The sequence below is a fragment of the Schistocerca americana genome, chromosome 9, assembly GCF_021461395.2.
Source record: "Schistocerca americana isolate TAMUIC-IGC-003095 chromosome 9, iqSchAmer2.1, whole genome shotgun sequence".
Classification (NCBI taxonomy): Eukaryota; Metazoa; Arthropoda; class Insecta; order Orthoptera; family Acrididae; genus Schistocerca; species Schistocerca americana.
This window is the reverse complement of record NC_060127.1, coordinates 205,091,446-205,111,577: the sequence shown is the minus strand read 5'-3', so window position 1 is coordinate 205,111,577 and position 20,132 is coordinate 205,091,446. Positions and strand designations below refer to the sequence as shown.

Sequence of the window (20,132 nt, the reverse complement as noted above, 5' to 3'; positions counted from 1 at the left end):
GCTCTCACCATTTCAAGACAGTTACAACGAATTTACTGGAAGTGGCAAGGGGTGCAGTAACATTATTATAAATTTGAGAATATTATCAGATGTAATTTCTAAATTTGTACAAAGTAGACAGTGTGGTGAGTCACAGAGTGTGAAAATTTATGAGAGTGCCAGTGGGAGAAAAGGCCCAGCAATTGCTTTGGATTTAATTTGCACTAAATGCTCAGCTGTGATTTCATTTAAGAGTTCTTCAAAACCAGATGGAAGTGGCCCTTATGAAATCAATACTAGATTAGCGTATGCCTTACGATCCATTGGCAAGGGCATGGCTGCAGGGAGAACATTTTGTTCAGTGATGAACTTACATCAACCACCAAATAAATTGGAAGTTGGCAGAAAAGAGGACATACATCTCTGAATTGAGTAGTGACTGCTAAGAGTGCAGACACCGGTAAAGTGTTTGATGTGGAGGTAATGTCTAAATATTGCACATGTTGAAAAGTCAATGAACATAAAGAACACAACAGTGTGGCTAATTTTAGAGGAACAAGTGGTGGTACGGAAGTTCATGTAGTACAACAAATATTTCATCATTCCATAGAAACAAGAGGCGTATGGTACATCAGATATTCGGGCAATGGTAACAGTAAGGCATACAACAATGTGGTGAACTCTAATCCATATGAGGATGCCATTATTAGCAAAATAGAATGTGTAGGTCATGTTCAGAAACGTTTGGGAACAAGGCTGAGAAAACTAACTGTTGATATGAGAGGAAAACAATTAGACGGAAAGTTGTTGACCAGACAGGGTTGGTTAACTAAAACTGAAATAGAAAACTTGCAGGTATACTATGGGCAGGCAATTGGGAGAAATAAAGAAAATCTGCAGACAATGAAGAGAGATGTTTGGGCCATATTCTTCCATAAGTCCTCTACTGATGATAAGCTATGTCATGGATTGTGTCCATCAGGAGAAAATTCGTGTTGCAAATACAATAGGGCTCAAGCAACTGGAGAATCTTATTCTCACCAGCATTCTCTTCCTGTTGCTGTTATTACAGCAATTAAACTTATTTTTAGAGATGGCTTATCCTGACCTTCTAAGGAAATGTCTGCATCGTCAGACACAGAACCCAAATCAATGTTTCAGCGGCATAATTTGGAACCACCTTCCTAAAACTGTATTTGTAGGCGTGCATACAATGAAACTAGGAGTTCATGATGCTGTTATTACATTCGATTGTGGTAATATTGGAAAGTGTTGGGTACTGAAAAAACTGGGAATTAATCCTGGTGAAAATATGATCACTGGGCTGCAACATTGTGATAAAATGAGGATAGCCGATGCAGACAGATCTGCATCTAATATGGCTAAGAAAACAAGACAAACATCCAGGCAGGTGAAAAAGAAGCTGGAAGATCTGCTAGAGGCCAAAGAATGTCCATCATATGCAGCAGGACAGTTTTAATTAACTCTAAACAAATTTCAAAAGTTTTTTCTTTAAATTCAATTTCCCCCAGGCTAAAATTTTCAGTACATATGCCCCATTATATCAGAAACTACCATAGATAAATGATGGAAATTTTCAGAGATTCTGCATAACATAAAAAGCCCCCCCTGGTACTACATTCATTAATATTCTCAAATTAGGAAGTTCACAAAAAAAATATTTTCTGTAGAAAAAACTTAATACTTTTTGTTAATAAATTTAAGAAAGTATTTCTTAAAAACTATAAAATGGATAAAGTAAATTTTAGTGCACTTGACTCTATTAGCATCATGTAACATAAAGTTAAAATATTAAGGTCCTGAATCAAATAGATTTTTTTAGAAATGGGTCAAATACTTGCCTAAATTAACATGGGTTACATAGGCAGGGTGTGGTCTCCTTAACAAGCACTATCAACCTGAGAATTCCAGAATGAGATTTTCACTCTGCAGCGGAGTGTGCGCTGATATGAAACTTCCTGGCAGATTAAAACTGTGTTTATGTTAATTTAGGCAAGTATTTGACCCATTTCTAAAAAAATCTATTTGATTCAGGACCTTAATATTTTAACTTTATGTTACATGATGCTAATAGAGTCAAGTGCACTAAAATTTACTTTATCCATCCCGAGTTCGTGTCTCGGTCGGGCGCACAGTTTTAATCTGCCAGGAAGTTTCAACCTGAGAATTGCCTGGGCGAACTATTTTCTGCAGCCGGTCAGCTCGCAACTACCCGAAGACCTGTTAGTGGACATAAATATGGTGTGTAGTATGCTGTTCTTCCTCAAGAGCCACAACCAGAGATGATACTTTTGTTGGATTCTGGACTCTGCAACAAAGGCGCCGGTCTGTCTCATTTCAAGGATGTTCAGTAGGTTAAGCTCACCGGCCGCGGTGGCCGAGCGGTTCTAGGCGCTTCAGTCCGGAACCGCGTGACTGCTACGGTCGCAGGTTCGAATCCTGCCTCGGCTATGGATGTGTGTGATGTCCTTAGGTTTCTACTTTAACTTATTTTGAAAAGAATGCAGATGATTTTGGTGCCACATATAACAGAAATAGCGATCACCTGAGCTAGTTAATTAAGTAGCTGCTTTCAAACTACAGTAGAAAAAGCTCATAAAGCACATTGACACAGATTTCCATTAGGACGTTTTGAACTGTTTTTCGAAGTACAAGTTACGAGATACTTATTCATACTTCGAAACAGCTTCGTGGAAATGTATGACAATATCAACGCAGTTTCAGAAAAATAAAGACGTTAAAAAACCTCTTACGTTCGAGTGTAGACGAAAGCACTGTCAAATTGTGTGCACTGTTACCAGTTTAACAGGAGCAAATAAAATCCATTTTTTATTATACATCCCGATAGAATCAATGTTCAGTAACGGACACAAACAGTAGGACAAAGATTTTGTTTTACTCACAATAATTATATACAGTTTGCACAATTTGTAATTTGTATCCAACAGTCATATATGTAATTTATTTTGTGTTGTATTTTTTGTTTATGCAGCTCATTTTAGTAGTATATTTCTTCGTTTATATCAAAACTAGCCTACGAATTATAAAATATGCGATATCTGTGTAAAGATATGCAGAAAGGTTGATATTTGGGCGGAGGTGGGGGGTGGGGTGGGGGGAGGCGGACGCAGCTTCGGCAGTTCCATTGATATGGCTACAGGCGCAGGCTGGCTGGCCCTAAAGATTATGCAGACGAGTTTACAGGTGGACAAGGAAAGGAGAGAGACAGCAGGATTCGCTGTGATGTAAGGAAAGTGGGGTATGCATGAGCTGTACCATCCAGTGGACCCTCCCGAGGTCGTCCTGAGCCAAGCTATGCGAAGGTGGAGGTGGAGAAAGGGAAACAGCTTAGTCAAGTCACTGTGATCTGCAGTTTTCGGATCTGCGGGTGTGATGGGAGTATGGGCCACCTCACGCTGTCCTTCGGCGCTGGATATGTGGGGCTGGTAAAGGAACATGCGGTCATCACTGTGAAAGGATACGCTGATGGGAAGGGCGAGTAGGGGTAGCGGCGAGGTGTGGCCTGCGTAGCGGCAGTTCAGAGTAACATCGCGTCTGCACTGTGCAGTGGGAGCAGGGCCTTTGACTCGTCCTACGCCAAAATCGTGTCTTCCTCGAACTGTTTATGAGCAGCTCCTCGACCATTGTATCCATTCTTTTCAACTAACTGCGTACAGTCAGTTTACTAGCTGGATTGCTCGAAGCACTTCCGAACTCACGCGCTTTCGTGCGATTTTTTACATTCTCCCTCCGCATTGCTCAATGGACCTATTCGTCAGTACATGAAGTCTGCGGTTTCACTTCGCATCACCAACTGTCGACTTGCGCAACTTTACAAAGTTTGAAATGTCACTGATGAACGATGTGTAAACTGAAGATGGAGAGGGGAAGAAGGAAAGGAATGGCAAAAGGTGACTGCTTTCAGCTGCATTGGGACATTATAGGGACTCGGCAGCGACGAGTGAAAATGGGTACCTCGCCAGCATTCGAACCTGGGATCTCCTGCTTAGGAGGCAGATTAGGTAACCACTGCGTCATCGGGGACACAACATTATCACACCTGCACGGACTACCCTATCACTCCTCACGGGTGATTCACACTGCCACCGAGCGCCATCTAGAAGAAGCCCCTGTAAATTTCATCCATATTCGATCTGCCGAGATTCCCACAGGAGGTCGGACGTATTTGTGGATCTACACTGACAATGGTGGATTCATTACACAGCCAGGCCCCCCAAATTATATGAATGTGCGGTGTCTGTTCTTTCGGACGTGTCCACGCAGAATCCGCAGTTGTTATCCATTTTATGGAAACTGAAATTGGAGAGGAGAAAAAAGAACAGACACCATACATTCGTATAATTTGATAGGCATAGCTGGGCAATGAATCCACGTTCTCCAGTGCACATGCGCTACTATGTCCGACCTCTTGTGGGAATCTAGGAAGAGGCACTATGGAGGAAATGGACAGGGGCTGAGGACAGGTGGCGCTCGATGGGAGTGTGGATCGGCCCTGAGGCGAGCCGCGATAGTACGCGCAGTCGAGCGGTCCTGGATGGAGCAGTGGTTACCGCACCAGCCTAGGAAGCAGGAGATCCCGAGGAGGAATAATGGTCAGGTACGCATTTTCACTCGTCGCCATCGATTCCGCGCAGTGTTCCGAATGCAGCTGACAGCACTGACCCTTCCCCATTCCTTTCCTTCCTTCCCCTCTCGACCTTCAGTTTATATATAATGTATAACAGCTGCAGATTCTGTGTGGTGTCTGTTCTTACGGACATGTCTGAAAGAGCTGACACCACATATCCATATAACTTCATATAGTCGCTGATGTACTTGTTACTCAGCAACTTAAGTCGAGAGAAGAGCTCTAACAGCTTTCAGCACAGTTGCCAGTATTCGACACAGATGGGCAGCGAGCCAGCATCGGTTGCCCAGGTTGGCGGCAACACTGGGCCATGGCTACAGTAACGTAACAGAAGCTCACAATCTGACTGGGCGTCATGGATGCGCGAAACCACCATAGGCCACGTCAACTGTCACATCTCGTCTCTCGCCATGTGCACTGCAGGCCAGGTTTGAAGACGTGGGCTTTCCTTATTGGCCCATTCTGTTATTACTGCTTCTCTACTGACAAAGCAATGCTTCCCGCCCTTTTTATATACAGGATGAAATGCCTCTCTGGACACCTGATGGTCAAGTCCCGATACCATACAGGTGTCTGGATAAATTTGATCAGATAACACTATGTCGGCGAGCTTTAGAGAAAACAACTGAAATGATAACTTTATTGCATATAACTTGTAATTTCTAGAATTCCTTGTGAAATTTAGACTGTTTTCATGCTGCTAAATTTTGCCGATAATCATCAGTGATTCGCGGAAACCGAAATCCATAAGTATTGGGCCAACCTGCGTTTTGAGCCACTCCGCATTGTTACCAGATGTATCTAAGATGGCGGCGATGACGCCATTCAAGATGGCGGCGTGTAGATTTGGAAACAGTGCATGACATCTACAACATGGCGGCAGTAGTAGCGCTACCTATGTGTCACACCACTCTGCATTGTTGCCAAATTTATTCAAGTTGGCATTGCTGACATCATCCAAGATGGCGGCGTGTAGACGTGGCAACAGCATCATCGAAGATGGCGGCTTTTGGCGGGGAAATAGGCCAATTGTACTACGTCCACTAACCTAACCCCCAGAAAAAAGGGCGGGAATTTTCAATTTTGGCAGGTAAATAGGTCAATTGGGCTACGTCCACTAACCTAAGCCTCCAGAAAAAATTGGCGCCAAATTCAAATTCCAACACGATAATGCCTGCAAAACCATAGTTTACTTTATTATTATTATTATTTATTATTATTGGTCTACCACTACTAGAAAATTAGCGCCAAATTGAAATTCCAGCACGATAATATCTCAAAAACTGTACTTCTCTTTATTATTATTGATTACTATTCATTATCTTTCATCATTTATTACTATTATTGGTCTACCTCCACTAGAAAATTGCGCCAGATTCATATTATTATTATTATTTATTATTATTGGTCTACCTCTACTAGAAAATTAGCGCCAAATTGAAATTCCAGCACGATAATATCTCAAAAACTGTACTTCTCTTTATTATTATTCATTATCTTTCATTATTTATTACTATTATTGGTCTACCTCCACTAGAAAATTGCGCCAGATTCAAATTCCAACACGATAATATCTCAAAAACTGTACATCTATTTTTATTATTTATTATCATTTATTTTTATTTATTCAAGATGTCCGATTTTCGCGCCGAGAAAGCCATTTGCGTTACATCCATAACAAAAATCTATTACAAGTTCAAATCCCAACACCATCATCGATAACACGTACAAAATAGCTAACATCCTACGTACTTTTGACGTCACTTATCTTTTTTCACTGCTAACCAATCGAAATCGCGTCAAAAAATAAATTGCACTTATAGTAACCTAAGTCACATCCTTTGATTTTGCAGGGGGAAATGGACTGAAGTCTTTATTTAAAGTAGTACAGTCATCACTTGTTCTCCAACACAATCAGTAAACATGTCCAAATCGCAGCAACACCCAGTGCAGTCGCCACGACGTCCGCGCTCCAACTGAATTAGTTCAAATCGTCGCCACCCCCTGGCGCTAGCGGCCAGCGCGTGGGTCGTAGCCGATGGTGGTCACTTCAGGTGGCTGCTTGCGCGATTTCGATAGGTTAGTAGTGAAAAAAAGATAAGTGACGTCGAAAGTTCGTAGGATGTGGGATACTTCGTACGTGTGGTCGATTATGGTGTTGGAATTTGAACTTGTGGTAGATTTTTGTTATGGATCTAACGTAAATGACTTTCTCGCCGCGAATATGGGGCATCTGGAATAAATAATAATAAATGATAATAAATAATAAAAATAGAAGTACGGTTTTTGAGACATTATCGTGCTGGAATTGAATTTGGCGCTAATTTTCTAATGGAGGTAGACCAATAATAATAAATAATAAAAATAACAACAATAATAATAAATGATAATCAATAATAATAAAGAAAAGTATGGTTTTGCAGGCATTATCATGTTGGAATTTGAATTTGGCACCAATTTTTTCTGAAGGCTTAGGTTAGTGGATTTAGCCCAATTGACCTATTTTCCTGCCAAAATTCAAAATTCCCGCCATTTTTTCTGGGGGTAGGTTAGTGGACGTAGCATAATTGGCCTATTTTCCCACCAAAAGCTGCCATCTTCAATGACGTCATGTGCTGTTGCCAAGTCTACACACCACCATCTTGGATGATGTCAGTAACGCCATCTTGAATAAATTTGGCAATAAAGCAGAGTGGTGTGACACATGGGTTGCTCTACTACTGGCGGAGGATGGCGGATTTTGATGGGAAGCTTGAAGTTTGGCGGGAAGATAGGTCAATTGGGCTACCTCCACTAACCTAACCCCCCCTCCTCTTCCCTCACCCAGAAAAATGTCGGGAAGTTCAAATTCCAACAGGATAATGCATCACATCCTGATTCTCTTTACTAACCTAAGAAGAAGGCAGGAAAATAGTTTAATTGGACTACCCCACTAACCTATCTCACCAGAGCGCCACCTCATCCTAGGGATTGGTGGGAAATTTGAATTTTGGTGAGAAGATAGTTCAATTGGTCTATCTCTACTAACCGAAAAAAATGGCGGCAAAGAAATGGCAGTTGAGCTACCTCTATTAACCTATGTCACCCGACCGCCACCTCCCCCTAGGGATTCGTGGGAAAAGGACTCGACCAGTGCTGGACAAAAGTCTTTATTATTTTGCATGCACTATTTTATTGGAACAATTAGAGGCACTACGACTATCCAGTGTGGTAGGCAGGGGGTCCAGAGTCGAACTTACCTAGTACACAGTACCACCACCAGAAACTGCTGTCCTCTGTTCTGTGACGTAACCCAGGTTGGTGGGAAGATGGTGGGAAACAGTGCGGTCACCACAAGGTCTGGACCTAGTACACAGTACTTTCACCAGCTGGCTGTTTTGGCCGACCAGTTCTAGGTGCTTCAGTCCGGAACTGCACTGCTGCTACGGTCACAGGTTCGAATCTTGCCAAGGGCATGGATGTGTGTGCTGTCCTTAGGTTACTTAGGTTTAAGTAGTTCTAAGTCTAGGGGACTGATGACGTCAGATGTTAAGTCCCATAGTGCTCAGAGCCATTTGAACCATTTGAAGTACTGTCACCAGAGGGCGCTGTTGTCCATTCCATGACATAATCCAAAATGACTGTCTGGAGGGGGAAATGACACAGCCTGCGCTGGGCTGTTGGAGAGATGATGGAATGTACTTTATCTTGGAAGAATTTATTTAGGGACCGATTTGACATAGTATATTTATCACACTGATACAAAACACACTGTCTGCTAGCTTGTGGTCGCGCTACAAAGCCCACAGACCTGTAAACTACTCCTAAATAACGATCTGCAGACATGCAAACAACTCGTAAATTACCGAAATAATTTCAGTATAGACATGCAAACTACTCCTAAATAATACAGCACACAGATGTACAGACACGAAATCAACTCTTAAACTGTCCAAATAACGCCTACAGACGTGCACACAAAATAATGTGAGGTATGCAAAAAACGTACGCAGGCACCGCCCGCCGCTCCCTGTCCACTCGACCAGACAGGATGCTACTGGCAGCCCCCACAAAGTGATGCAACCGTCAACTGCCAAGCCACACACAGGCGCCCATTCTGGTCCCTCAGGCATGAGGTGGCGGCATCCACTTTGTACTTGTCGCCTGAGAAATTCCTCTCAAAATATGTGATCACCTAGACGCTGTTCAAGACATGGCCAGACCAGAGCAAAGACCTACTTATGGAGCGCAGACACTCCAAGGTGGGCTGCGCACCCGCGTGTTTGCTGCTGCTGGTGTGAACCCTCCCTCTACCTGCGGTCCAGCGAAGAGCTAATTGCCGAGTGACACTGCAGAAATCTGTTCCAGAATAGCACAAGCTGATTTCTCCCTAGCAATTCTAACAGACCATGCGTGATGTGTAGCTGACGCATTGCCGCGTGTAGCTGCATACCATCGCAAGTGCATCTAGCAACGTTCTCACTGTTATACTGAAGTCACATTGCTATGTAAAATCAGTGCCGAGTCGACCTCTAGGAAATTGTATAGTGTCCCAAAAATACTTAACGTGGGCTTATGTAGGAGTTTTCGTGATGTCTCAGTATGTATGCACGGAATTTCTTGCCCTAACAGAATCTGTTTAGGAAAATAGCGCAGAATAACATCGATTGCAGTCTTCCTACCAGTCCTAATGTGGTACCCCATCCATCACTTGTTACCCTTCCTGCTTTCAACACACACACGTTTCCTCCGATATGTAGACAATCCTATATCCCAGCACAAAAAAAGTCTTGTGAATGAATCGAGTATTATTATTGGCTCTTATCGAATTTACCTGCCAAGACTTTCACTGGAAAAAAAACAATTTTATACACATCTCCATGTTGCACCATCCGTTAAATTCTGCAGTGCCTCTACATATCGTCAAATATGGAAAGGCTCTTACTCAATTACACTGCTCTCCCACCGAGGACAGGAGCTTGAATATTAGAACGTGAAACCAACCTGCGACGCATCAATATATCACTGCATACCCTACATATCGTCAAATATAGAAAGGCTCTTACTCAATTACACTGCTCTCCCACCAAGGACAGGAGCTTCGATATTACAGCGCGAAACTGATCTCCAACCGAGCATTATATCACTGCCTACCGTCTCAATGTAGTATACATACAAATCGTATCCTGCACTATGCAAAATCAGCCATTTTACATCACTCGTACATATACCGTGAAGACAGACCCTTTGCAGCAGTAGATATTTACTGCAAGGTCGGGTGGGCATCCACCCTCAACGTGTGACCAGAGCACCCTCAGCGGATCGAAGTCACTCTCAGAACTGTTCTACAAATTCGGGCTCTCTTCCTCTCAGCACAAACGCATTACTGTTTCTGGTCCACACATAATTGCTTCCTTGCTTTTCTACACCCATATCTGGACGCTGGGATTACAAGAGCAGATGTATTTTCACATGGTTTGCGATAATATTATACCATTTTCACGGTACCACTCGATATCAAGCACATGGCAGCATCCTACCAATCGCTTCCACAACATAATTTCCTGATATATACTGGAAATTATTTCTCTACAAATCCCAAATTTTAGTGAGGTGGAGCATGCTCTAGACCACTGGGTAACTAGAAATTTATCCCGTGTGTGAGGACCCTTATGTGAAAAAACTCAACAAAAGAAGAATAGAGGCAATTGGTATCTGCACTTGATAATACCGATGTCGGTGTTGTAACAGATTCCAAATAATCCCTATAATTTAGAAAAAGTCAAGTAACGTGTTTCTCGTATCTAGAGAACCAGCAAACGTGTCTTTCACCTGCTAGATGCACACACCACAATCCATGTTCCATCAACTAAATAAAGACACGAAATGTGCAGAAGCAATAAACCGAACAATTTACATCGGCGGGAATAATGGTCCAGCGCAAAAACACCTCCATTTTCAATCTTTTCAGTTTTCCACACGATCATGAAAAATATCGAACACATACTAACTATTAGTTCACTATTCAATCGTTTAGAGGATAACACAGTTAAGTCGTCTACATTCGCACGGCTCCTACAGTTAATGGGAAACGTAAATCATTCACGCACAGGTCACGCATAGCCAGACTCATCATCCTAAGAAACCACTCTCATATATATTTTATGACTGTACTTACAACTAAACATTAGGATTGCGGTTTAGGCCGGCCGGGGTGGCCTAGTGGTTCTAGGTGCTACAGTCTGGAACTGCGTGACTGCTATGGTCGCAGGTTCGAATCCTGCCTCGGGCATGGATGTGTGTGATGTCCTTAGGTTAGTTAACTTTTAGTTGTTCTAAGTTCCAGGGGACTGATGACCTCAGCAGTTAAGTCCCATAGTGCTGATAGCCAATTGGACCATTTTTTTTATTGCGGTTTCAATTGAACGACATTCGACAATGAGCGAAGTATCGGAAATACACCCTGGCAATGGCAGCGGCTCTGGAAGTAGAAATATCTGTGCCGCGCAGATTAGCCGAGCGGTCTAAGGCGCTGCGGTCAAGGACTGTGCGGCTGGTCCCAGCGGTGGTTCGAGTCCTCCCTCGGGGATGGGTGTGTGTGTTTGTCCTTAGGATAATTTAGCTGAAGTAGTGTGTAAGCTTAGGGAGTGATGACCTTAGCAGTTAAGTCCCATAAGATTTCAGACACACATAGAAATATCTGTACCATTCTTATGACTTGACATACTCTTCCCTCCACTATCACAGTATTCCACAGTCATCTCCTTTGCACATGTCGGAAAACACACACATACTTAATAAGCCTGATGCTCAAGATGAACCTATCATGCATCCCCTTCTACTACTAAGTATAATACTTGGCTAATAAATGATTCCACACGATACAAAATAATACTGAGAGAAAATCAGCAATGGGTGGACATGTCTCATAAGTTTTTCTTACGGTTGTTACCACTGTGTCTTAGAAAGAGAGGTGTAATCGGCCAGATGTTAAAAAACCGATCGCCACAACTACTGTATGTTAGTGTCACAAGGGGTCTTGGTTCTAAAGCTGCACGTAAGTATCCATGTTGAAAGTTATACTGGCTTTATGAATCGAGGTATGGCATTACCCCCGAATGAATTGGTTTTTTCGGACAAATACCGAGATGATGATCGCAGGAGAGTGTATTATCAGACCAGCAGTTTGCTTTCACGTAACCCACGATGCAACCTCGTCATAAAATCGCACAATTTTGAAAGTGTTTCAGCTAAGCAACGTGGTATGAAACTGCTATCAGCAACTCCCTCACGGCGCTAGATATTTCCAGTATGTGTAACGTAGTCTGTCTCGATACCATGTCAGAGGTTCTGTGATATATCCACTGAGCTGTAGGTGATGACTGATAGAGAAGGATCACAAACAATAGTAGATGGTGTGCTGACTGAGGTCGTAAGATGTGTACACTAGCTTTTCAGATCTCTAGTGTTATGCTAACCGCTAGAAATGATATGTATGATTTGAAATAAAGTCCCTCCATTCAACCATATACCTACGTAGGATCACGTCCACAAGTGAATTATGTTTCTGTCACTCTCATATCTCGAAATGAGTCACCTTTCTCGAACCTATCTGCTACAGTAAAATTCCAATGTGGTTTTACTCAGTCCCTATGCATCCTGCAACTGCTCCCATTTCTGCAGCTTTGCACATGTGATCGTTCCAATGTATGGCGGAACTGAGCAGAAGTCGGAGAAAGCCATATCCAGCACCTTCTGCAACCTGTGTAGAAACAGAACGACCTGACTTAGTGCAGCGGGACAGTGTTTCGACCATTCATGGAAATGCGCGCATTGTGGTACGTCTCCAAACTAGGTGCAGGTACTACAGTCCATTCACATCTATCAGCCCAACATGCTATCATCCTTATTCTGTACCATCCAACACAGAAAAATTACGCACTATAAAAGCTCGACTAACTTCATCCAATATAGAACTAACCTAGGCGTCGTTGCAGGCACGATGACGAATAGCTGCGATGTGGATCCGGCGCAGAGATGCTTCCCAGAATAGCATTCCTAACGGGACCCCCATCCGTCATCGAATTTACCTGTCAAACTGGAGTTGCTGCCGATGTGGGACGATCCTATTAAATATACAGCTTTTGATCGATTTCAGTTTAAGGTTACATCACCCGTACTGTAGGAGGATGACTGTATCCCACAGACTATACTTTAACTCGCAAGAGACGCTCCCTGTGACCCTGCGTCATTGTTTGAAACATCGTTTTCTAACACTCTTTGTACACTGCCGTACATTTTGTTTTCCTGCCACGACTTCAAGGTATGTGCCAGGTTCTAAACTGACATTAAGACGTTCTGATCCACGGCCTCTCACAGAAAACTAGACGTCGCACCATGTAAATCATGTTTTTAGTGAGGCTGCCATGACACGCTACACACACACAAATGTTTTTAAATAAAATTATGGATAATTTTAAATAAAAGAGAGTTGCAACATAAGGAAATTGCGGAAGTTTTTGCACCGTTGTGGATGGTTTCCAAACTACAGTTCGAAACTGATTGACGAGCTCTACATTTAAACTCATCTGTCATAGTCACGGAATAGCTGATGACTCTACCTTCCGTTTTGACTGGTTCATCATATTGCAGTGATGTATGCGATCACTGTTTCGGTGCTATCTACCCCAGAAGGTGCTGTCCATCCACCAAATCTCTTTCTCCAACTCCAACAAGTGATATCAATCAATCATTATGTGGTAACCACCAGCACGCCAGTGCACGGATGGGATGGAAAAGACGCCATCGATGTTGATAGTGAAAACAATTTTACAGTAATCTCAACACCGACCAATGATGTAACAGCATGTTTCTCAGTTTCAATATCATAGCTAAACTCCTCCTTCTCCACTATGTGAGTATCATTGCGAACGTAAATAGATGACTGTGCAACAAGTCCATTCATTGTTAATTCTCGAACACATACTCCATCAAAGTATATCAGACAGTGCGGTACATATTTCTAACATCTTGAGCATAGTGCTTAATTTACGATCTATCTCTCTGCATATGGGAGTCACAGAGCATTCTCGCTGTCTTAGGGTAAAATTAGAGAGTGAAAGACCCTCCTCACACTGTCATTGACCAACCCGCCCTGCAGCACCGTTACCCATTTAATCTGCAACCGACCAGAAGAAGACCACTACATTCCACGTCTCGTGAATGAATGGAGCTTGCCGAGTCCTCACCCATCAAAGGGCACAAGATTTCTCGAGATGCGCCCATGTCGAGGAGGTTAGCACTCCATATCGATGTATAGTGACAGATTTGAAAGTGTCGTGATGTAATAGCAGACGGTTAAGAAGAACAAGAAACGGATGATTTTTATGCGTGATGGAATTCCAAACGGACAGAGTTAGAAGCATTTTCACCTAAATCAAACAAGCTATCGATATTAAAGTATTATTCCAGAGTCTAGGATGAGGACCTGGAAGGTATTAGTAAGAGAGATCATGAACACACGCACTCCTAAGGCTACAACGCTCTGCACTTAAAACGGGTTATAATGTTAGATCGCTTGCGTTCTCAACCTATCAGTCGTATGGAATGTAGCGCTGTTAATATTCCAATGTAAGAAATATATTTCAGGTGCATGACATACGTCCTTCTTCCCGGTTTCTTTTCGATAAGCTATGTTATCGAACAGTAAAACGAAAAAACTACTTCCATAAAACATTTGCTCTGCGTGATATGAGCACAATATAGCTTCCCGGGGACATATAGTGTCCACTGTTCACATCCGATCATGGTTAAGAAATTATACGATGCCTGCATCAGCCCTATATAAAATGATCCTTAGTAACGGATACCTCGTACAAGGAAACAGATAAACGCATAGCAGGAGCGTCCAATATGTGAAAATTACAAGTCATTCAGCCACTAACTCTGTAAACACCATATCTGGCAGGCAATTGTATACACGGGGATTGCAATACCTCACAAGCACCTATCGCTAACTTAGTTATCAAGCTGATGTCTTGATTTTACACCCAAGATGCGACAGGGGGATGGAGTACATCGCAAAAATCAAAGTTCGTTACGAGGAAAGTGTTACGTTTTATTAAACATGAGACGAAAGTCCACTGATGACCGACAGGTTTACCGTTAATGATCGCAATTAGACAGTGCTTTAAATCACATACAGAACACGTGGCTGTATACGAGTCGAACGCAGTTCATGTCTCGTGGCTGATGCATCATGACAGAACAGTGGAAAAATTGACCAGTAGCAACTTCTCTCTCTCTTTAGAATGCATCATCAGGTCTCCCATTAAATCGTACCTCGTTACAGCTCCATCTCAATCGATCACTGGACTCGCATTCGGGAGGACGACGGTTCAATCCCGCGTCCGGCCATCCTGATTTAGGTTTTCCGTGATTTCCCTAAATCACTCCAGGCAAATGCCGGGATGGTTCCTCTGAAAGGGCACGGCCGCCTTCCTTCCCCATCCTTCCCTAATCCGATGAGACCGATGACCACGCTGTCTGGTCTCCTTCCCCATACCAACCAACCAACCAATCGATCACCGAGTCCACTCTCTGTTATCCTTTAACGCAAATGCAAGTAGATCTATCTTCCAGAAAAGCGTCAAATACAGTAGTCAACTCACGTGTATCACTGGTACCTCAATAGACATACAGTATAATGCTACCTCGACGGAGACGAAATTGACTGCTTCCCTTCGCTTCCATGTCGATGTTTACTCGGATTCCTCTTGTGCCACATACTTGTCCCCATGTACAAAGCTTTTGCGCGAACCAGAAGATAACGCAAGTACTTCCTCAAATTCCCCACATTTCTGTGTATATTCGGTCAATTTATACCTATTCCCCGTCATTGTTCGCAATTCTGTCGATTTTTTAAATGTCAGTTCTATCCATGCGATCATCACATAACCTCTCGTTCTGTGTTCTAAAACTGCTTGTAAATGTAGCACAGCTGTCAACACCTACCTCAAATGGGTTGTGTAAAACTCAGGCGTAAAATCTTTGCAGAAGATTCTAGCGAACTCTAGTGAGTACACAAGGCATCGCAATGACCTCATCAGATGCTTCAAGCATCTTACGGACAGGAGTTTCAGACATGTGCGAAAGAACATACACCACACTTATATCAATATATACGATTTGACTGCCATTGATTTCATTTCCGTGCGGATGGGCTGTCTTTCCTGAACTCTAGCATGTATCCAGCGTGATGGAACGAGCAAAGAGTTTCATGGACGTAAGTTGTGTGCGACAAGTTGGGAATTTGGGTTGGATGGCAAGCTTTCTCGGATAGCCGAAGCCGTTAACTCGAACGCTCGTGTAAAGGGAGAAATCCGAGTTCGAGTGCCGGTGCGGCAGAAATTCTCACTTGGCGCCATTGAATTCATTTCATTGCCCAGTTGCGGCCGATGCCATAATTTATTTCATTCTATCATGTGTTTGTACGATTGCGGGAGCAAGAATAGTATCTATTCTTTTGGACATGTCAAATCCCCACCTTAAGATTAACTGCTAGGGTCAAAACTGCTCAAGGGTGTCCGTATTTTACAATTAATTCTGATTCCCTTAAATTCACGTAAAGTCGGAGTTTTGCAACTTTATTGTCATACATTAGGAAGTAGTAGTGAGGGACATTGCTGCTATTAAGGCCTTCGAATGTATACAGTTTTCGAGCAGTTTTGATGTGTCCTCAAGATTTACAATATTTTATCAAAACTATACGGACGCCTGTTAGCGGAATTTAATATGGGGTGTGTCCACCCTTTGCTTGTGACTCCTTGAACTCTGTTGGAGACATTTTCAAAAAGGTGTCTGCATGTAAGTGGAGCAATAGGAGCCGATTCTTCCTCTAGTGCCGAAACCAGAGTAAATAGTGGAGGAGGAAGACGTTCTAACTCGTACCAAAGGTGTTCGATTTGGTTCAGTTCGGTGCTCTGGACATGACAGTCGATTTCTGTAATGTTGTGTGTCCACAAATCAGCGCCTCACAAATGCTGCTTTATGATAGGGTGCATTGTCATGCTGATATAAGCAAGCAACATCCCCGAACTGTATTCAGTACAAATTGCTGTAAAATGTAGCCATAATTCTTCCACATACAGCGATTTCTTGAGCCAGTTCAAACCATAACACCAGCTGCTTCATACTTTAGTGTTGGCACTAATAGTGATGGCGGATAAGGTTGTCCAGGCATTTGCCAAACCCACATCCTTCCATATGATCACCACTAGGTATAGCGTGATTCCTGTCTCAAGATCACTTGTTGCCAGCCGTCTGTTGTCCAGCGGCGCCGCTCTTTACCTCACCTCAAACGTCGGTTGACGTTGAGTGCCGAATTGTGTGGATTACGAGAGGCTGCCTGTCCATCGTACGCCATTCATTATAACTCTCGCCTGGCCAGCTGATAGCATTTTGGAACTCAACGAGGGATTTCTTCCGCAGGTTTCGTGCCATTTCTCGGAAGCCCACTCTGCAATGGTCGAAGGGTGTTGCACATCGGTACATGAGGCCTTCCTGGTCGTGTGGTTGTTCCTTCGCGTTTCCACTTGACAATCACATCACCAAAGATTGGCGTTGGGAGCTTTAGAAGAATTGAAATGTCCGTTGTGGATTTGTTGTGCAGCTGCGAGTGAATAACTAGTCCACTTCTTCTCTCATTCTACTCTTAATGCTTCAATAGTGCAACACAGTGCTCTCCGCCTCCTTTTGTAGTGGCAGATTTGCCTCTCGTGATATCTGATGGTAACTCCGAATTAGATAGGGATGTCCAGGCACTTTTAATCAGATAGTGTATATAGGACAGTCTGGGTCATTACCTCCAGATTAAACACATCTCCAGATAATACTGCATATTTTAGGAAACTATAATACTTTATAATACTTCTACCTGTGATGTGGAGAATAAATAAGTGCGAACGACGTTTTAGTTTCCGTGAGCATGAGCACCGGTTACAAATATGGCGCAAGGAAGAAGAAACTGAAGAATTTCGTTCCCACGAATATTTCGGTTTGCGCTAAGTTGCTAATTCACTTCATGTCATAACTACAAATTAGATGTTTTTCGGGACACCCCCACTTTGGCTAACTAGGAAATTATTTCGCATTTCCGCCGTGGCGTAATTTATTAAAAGACTGGCCAATACGATCAGATGCAGCAGAAAATCTGAAATGCAGCGGTGGCTATCCCTTCTTGTCTTGGCGACATACGATATGTAGCGACTGTCTCAAATAAGCAACACGTCCTTGTATTTATCTTTCTAAAGTTTTATGCCGAGTTCATTCGACGTAGTGACTGCACATTACGAACATACGTATTAATAACGAATACTTGATAAATTTTCTACAGTAAAATTTTTCCGGTACTGGGAATCGAACCTTTTTTTTTAACGTATATAGACTTTTATTTACAAAATAACAATTTCGTTTTACAAATACAGTTTAAATTATACTTGTAAAGATGAGACAATCCATTCTTTGCTTTTATTTTTCTGTTACTGTACTGTCCAGGTAATTATTTCATTTGGTGGTTTTTTTTAAATATTTTTTTCGAGAGTCTGGCAGACAGAGTTTTTTAGTTGTTTCTTGCACCATTTATTGTTGTAGTTTAGCAATTTAGCTTTTCTGAGTCTTTGTACGCTACATTTGTACGTATGGCAAAGTGAATTTGGAATAAGCATTGATTGTACGATATAGTTATTTACAGAGAATAATTAGTATATAAGAAAAAAAAGTTATTCTATGGAATTTTACTTATTACTAGTTATGGTATTGTTTTGTAGATATTTTGAGTTGTGGATGTGCTCTATTCATTTTACAATAGTGTTGAGTTATTACTATCTTCTTATTAAATCTTGTGTTAGAAAACAAGGGGGAGGCATTTTACGTTGGGTCTTGAAAAACCTTAGTGGGACATGCACTAGGCATGAAATCAGTTTGATAGAAATATTAACGAGTGTATCAGTTGTCAGCTCTTGTTTGCTGAGTTAAGTGGTATCCCAAGGGGAAACACTCATGAAAAACTATCTTAACATGTTAAACAATCCATGACAAAAGAAAAAGGACAAAAGACATATATAAGCATGTGAGTCACTAGTTTGTTGTACTGATAGACCTGTAATAGTTTTGTGGTACTCACAGATACGAACACCTCTCGATTGCACACGATGGAAGGTAGAAAAACAAGAAAAAAAGCACAAAAACACCAAAGACAAAAGGACGCTCGGAGCTATGGTTATATTGACACTATATTGGAAACTTTTACGTGTTCAATCACTTTTCAGTGTCACAAAAAAAAAAAAACACTTTAGCACTTTAACGCACGTTGGTTCTTTTGGGATGTGGGAGGACATCTGCGACTGCGACAAGGGCGTGGGGGGGGGGGGGGGGGGGGGGGGGGTTGTGTGTTTGTGGCGGTGGGCGGCGGAGATGGCGGACACGTCAAGTGGCGGCAGACAGGGCGTCCCTGAAGGCGGCGGTCAGCGGGATCTCCAGGAAGTTGTGGAAAGTCTGACGATCTGTGACTGTCTCAAATGAGCAACACGTCCTTGTATTTATCTTTGTAAAGCTTTATGCCGAGATCATTCGAGGTAGTGACTGCACTTTACGAACATACGTATTAATACCGAATACTTGATAAATTTTCTACGGCTATTTGTGGAGTAAAATTTTTCCGGTACCGGGAATCGAACCCGAGCCTCCTGGGTGAGAGCCAGGTATCCTAGCCACTAGACCATACCGGATACATGAAGTCCTTAACCGATTGTCGATTCAAACTTTCACTATACAACTACAGTCACAGTACTTGTGCCGAGATGGGAGGTTATGAAGAATATGACCACTGTCTTGCAGCATCTCATCTTAGAGGATTTGCCGCCGAACTAATAAGGCACTTTGGCGGCCCGCCAGCTGCGATAAAGTTACTAGCGCCAGTCTCAGGCGGTCGTCCCAGGGTTACAGTCACCACCGGATGGATCTTTCCCACAGATTTACTGCGGTGATCTGTTGCTCTTCAGTGGGAGCTATATAGCGTCTTTAGTTTCTTCTCATTTTTTGTACCCTTTTCTTCAGCTATTCTTTCATCGTTTTTCATATCCCATCTCTACGACGTCGTTTTGCTACCTCGCAATCCAACCGTTCCGAAAATTTCTATCTGAAAACTTTTCTCAGTTACGTTTATTTGTTTAATTACTTATTTTAGTTTTCAATACAGACGAACTCCAAAGGTTTTTATTTTTTATTTCTGTAAAGCCATTGGTTTCCTTGTGCATAAATAGTTTCAGCTGTGCAGCTAGGTACGTGATTTCCTGTCAGAAATGTCGCAGTACGTAGTAATCGACAGAAAGTCATCGAATAAAACTGAAGTCATATCTGGTGTTCCCCAGGGGAGTGTTATAGTCCTTCTTCTGCTTTTGGTGGATGCAGACGATTTAGGAGACAATTTGAGCAGCAGTCTTAGATT

The 20,132-nt window shown here is 42.5% G+C and overlaps 1 non-coding gene across 1 annotated transcript; it reads right to left on the bottom strand.

The window, feature by feature from the left end:
• Positions 1-19,341: 19,341 nt before the first annotated feature.
• On the bottom strand, positions 19,342-19,413 carry Trnae-cuc. The gene has a single exon. It is a non-coding gene; the product is annotated as a tRNA-Glu (tRNA).
• Between the last annotated feature and the right edge of the window lie 719 nt (positions 19,414-20,132).